Below are 4,466 nucleotides of genomic sequence, written 5' to 3' on the forward strand. Positions count from 1 at the left end.
AAAGGATTTTTCTGTTGTTTTTTTTTAAAAGAAGATAAAAAGAAAAAAATTAATATAAAATAAAAAAGTTATAACATTAATGACTATGATTAGTACGAAATATAAATTCATTAATAATTTAAAACACAGTCCATTAAAAATTGCTAAGCTGTTGTTAATTAATATAAATTAATAATAAAGCCATAAAAAAATTTATTTCCCTAAATCCATATAAAGAATTTTTTTTATTAATCTGAAGTCCAAAATTTAGAGAAAATTACATTATTAACCTAAAATTTATTTCTCCTGGCCTTTATTGACGCATATTCATCGATAATATTGTTGAAGTCAATATTTCGTGTTTTTTTTATATTTTCAATAGACAAAAAGGAAGTCCATTTCTGCCCCATCGAACTCCTCAAATAATTTTTTCGACTATTATATCATAAAATAGTAATAAATATTTAGTAAAAGTTATTTTTTATATGGAATTATCTTTGGATAAATGAATTCTAATTTGTGACGAATTCTGTGTAAAAATGTTTAAATTTACCTAAAAAGTTCTCAAAATGTCGCGAAATATACAAATAATAAAATTAACATGAAGGGTCCAAGCTTTGGATCTCTCTCCTGACCAAACTATGGGGACTATATTTCTCAGATAGAGGCTACCCCCTATATTTTGGGGGTTAGAAAATCAAATCCGTTGAAACAAAGTAATGTTTATCCAGAGAAAGTATGTCTGATTTCGTAACTTAAAATATCATCTGCACCAATTAATTAGCCTGTTTGAGATCATCTTCTCGAAATATTAATAAGATGGAGTTCTAGAACGTGAGGATCCGATCCTTAAATCAAAAATTATTCAGGGTTGTCTGTTTTTTTTTTTTTTTTTTTTTTTTTTTTTTTTTTTTTTTTTTTTTTTTTAATTTTTTGTGTGCATTGTGCACAATGTTACCAATCTACGACTTCTCACAAAGAAAATTTGACTAATAAGAAAGACTAGTCTATTCTTGCTCCATGCCCCCTTTGTTGCGACATCAATCACAAGAATGAGAGTGCAGATTCACTAAATGTTACTAACTTTCCGATTCAAAATGCGAATTTTATGTCACAACAACAAAATGTAAAACTACCAGCGATAAAATTAGAACCATTTCGTGGCGACGTTGAGAATTGGCGATGTTTTTGGGAACAATATCGTCGGTAACCGATAATCCAAATTTATCGTTGATTAATAAACATGTCTTTCTCAGGGGATATTTCGAAGATGAACCAAAACGATTGGTTGATGATATAAGTATTATTGTAGATACATATGAAACCACTAAGAAGCTACTTATAACTCGACCTATACAACTGTGATCATCCCTCTTGAGGTTGACCAGGGTGAGGAGGATGTTGCGACATCAATCACGAGAATGGAGAGTTAGTCTAAATAATTGTATTAACACGGTAGTGTAACTCTGGCTGGTTGCTATGCAACCAAACGACTTTTTCTTTTTTTTCCTTGTTATTAATGTTTTTGTAAAAGAAAATGGTTTTCATACGATTTCTGTAAAAGCTAACACCCTTTTCCTCTAAATATAATGCTTATCATAAAATAACAATTTTATAAAACCTGTTGAATCCGGTTTCTCTACCGATGGAAAGGTCTTTTCAAGACAATCCACTAAAAAATTTAAATTATTTATTAACTTCAAATCTATATTAAATCTAAAAATTTCAACCCATTTAATGGAAATTGAATGAAATTATGGGCTTTTTATAGACACAAATGCCCACGTTTTAAAAAGTCACAATTGAAACAAATATCTAGAATTTTTTTTCTTTCGATACATTGATAAAAAAAATGAAGTTGCCTTTCTCCAGTATTTATAGGGTCTTAAAAAATATAACTATATAATAAAGAAGAAAAAAATTCGTTCTATTGAAACTTCTGATCTGACTGAATGACAAATAAATATTCATGACGTCAAGTAATCATATGAGATAAAACAATTATGACAAGAGACTAATATTTTTTTTTAATTTTCCAAAACAAAAAATTAGAAAAAGTCAAAACTTTTCTGTTTATTAAAAACATTCTTTTCAATAGTTTATCATAACAATGAATATTAATTGTTTCACATTTCTAAGCTGAATAATACAATCACTTAGAGCAAAGCATTTCAATGAATATCTTAAGCATTGGTAAGATTAAAAATAATCTGCACGATTAAAAAAGTATAAATCTCAAAATTGTTAAAAAAGTTTTTAAAAAAAAGAGAGAGAGAACAGTGGAAAGTTGAATAAAACTAAAGCAATCTTAAATGTATTTATCATCTTGTTCCGGTTTAATTAATCTGGTTTTTTTATTAGAATAAAAATTATCTTTATTTATATCAATTATTGTGGGTTTTTCAAAGGATATTTCAAATAAGTGAGAATAAAGGGTAAAAGGGAAAAAAAGGTCTCGGAAAGAAAAGGTACCGGTTGAAAGTGTCCCTGGAAAAAAAGGTTCCGGTAAAAGAGGTACCACAGTACGGAAATTTCACCTCAAGCATTTCGTGCAACCTGAATGCTTCTCTCGTTGTTTCAACTCAGTTTCGCTGATTAAGGTAAAGAGAGAAGGATTTTTGAGTGTATTTCTGATCTTTCTTTTATTTAAGGGGGTAGAATTATTTTAACATTTTTTAATGGAAGTATGTTATTTTTTATTTTAAATAATATTTTGTGTAGAAGTTGTTGATATTTAGATTAACCAATTGAGGAAGGAAAGGGAAATTTTAAGTTGGGAGTATTTTTTCTTTATTTTTACATGAGTGAAATTACTTAAAAGGACATTAATTTATTATTTTATATATTTATTTATTTTTGTTATAAGAGAGATAATTTTTATTATAAGAGAGATAATTTTTTTCTTTTTTTACCTAATTTTTTTATAGAAGGGTCTGAAACGACTCAACGCACCATGAAAGTTTTTCTCACTATCTATACTTATTCTTTAATTGAGGCGAAGGGAGGAGGATTCGTGAGTAGGACTTTTTTTTTTTATTTGAGTTACGAATTTTTTTAAAAATTTTTTATTTTTATTTTTATGAAAACATATTACTTTTTATTTTTATTTCCTCCCCCCTTTTTTTGTAGAAAAAAAGCACCATGGAACAACGCAACAACTAAAAGTAGGGCCTTTTTTTTCGTACCTTTTTCTCCGGGACCTTTTTTTCGTGCCTTTCTCTCCGGGACATTTTCTTCCAGGGACATTTTTTACTCGGAGCTCTTTTTCCTAGAACTGAATAAATGTGTTACTGATTTGGTATTTTAGCTCTGCTCTACATGATGTGGTTATCATATACGATAAAAACGATATAGTAAATTTAAAAGAAAGAGGATTAATTATATTCTAAACAAAATTGTATTATTTTCCTGATTTTTGAATTAATGTTTTTTTAATTTATTATTTAATTTTTAAGAGTATAAAGCTGCAACATATACCACTTTTTACCAATGAATGCATAGGACTTGAGATTAGTTTCATTTCAATAAAATAAAAATAATGCTGATCTCAAAGAATCAATGTAAGAAAGTGTTTCTTAAAAGTAGAAAGAAATGTCGAAACAACGAAGTAAAATATTTCTTTCGAAGGACTTTATTTTTCATTGACTGAAAAACAGTAATTTATTTAAACTAAAATACTTTAAATGATGACATATTTTCATTAAAAAGGGAATGCTTATAGCTTTTTTTATTAAATAAAATGCGATTTTTTTATTAAATTAAAATTATTTTTTAATAAAATTAAGGGTTGCATTTCATTTTTGAATGAAAACTATGATGTATAAGCATTAATTTTATTAAAATTTTTTGCTTTCATGACTTTTTAAAGTTGCTTTAAATAGTGATAATGCTTTCAATTATGTAAAAAATAAAAATAAAAAAAATAATAGTTATTTCAAATATAGTCAAACTAATGCAAATTTTATGAACTATATTAGATCTATTTATGATAAAAAAATATGAAGATTTTTATTGTTCAAAGTCAATGCTAATGATTGTCTAAAATAATCTATAGTTTTTTTGTTACTCAAAATGATGTAAGAACTAAAATTGTTCACCCTCAGAAGATACTCACAAGTCACAAGTAGATGTGATCAGTAAAATTAATAGTATCCTTTATAATAAAATGTAATTGATACTGCCATTTGTATCAATTACATTTTATTATTCTTCTTGACAATATTTGTTATTGATATATATTAGTTTAGGTTATAGTTATTTTTTTAACATTTATCTTTTTTGTTCAATAACTAAAATTATTTAAAGTCTCATTTTCCTCAGGTCTATATTTAGACTTGAAATGACAGGTCTTCAAATGACGATTCTTATAATGATTCTTTTTTTAAACGCAAATAATAAATCTGGTTACGAATACATGTATACAAGAAATATTGAGCATAGTTAAGTGCGGCGAGCTCTCTGCTTATCGCTTATAGCTCTGCGTTTTT

The sequence above is a fragment of the Parasteatoda tepidariorum genome, chromosome 1 (assembly GCF_043381705.1).
Source record: "Parasteatoda tepidariorum isolate YZ-2023 chromosome 1, CAS_Ptep_4.0, whole genome shotgun sequence".
Taxonomy (NCBI): domain Eukaryota; kingdom Metazoa; phylum Arthropoda; class Arachnida; order Araneae; family Theridiidae; genus Parasteatoda; species Parasteatoda tepidariorum.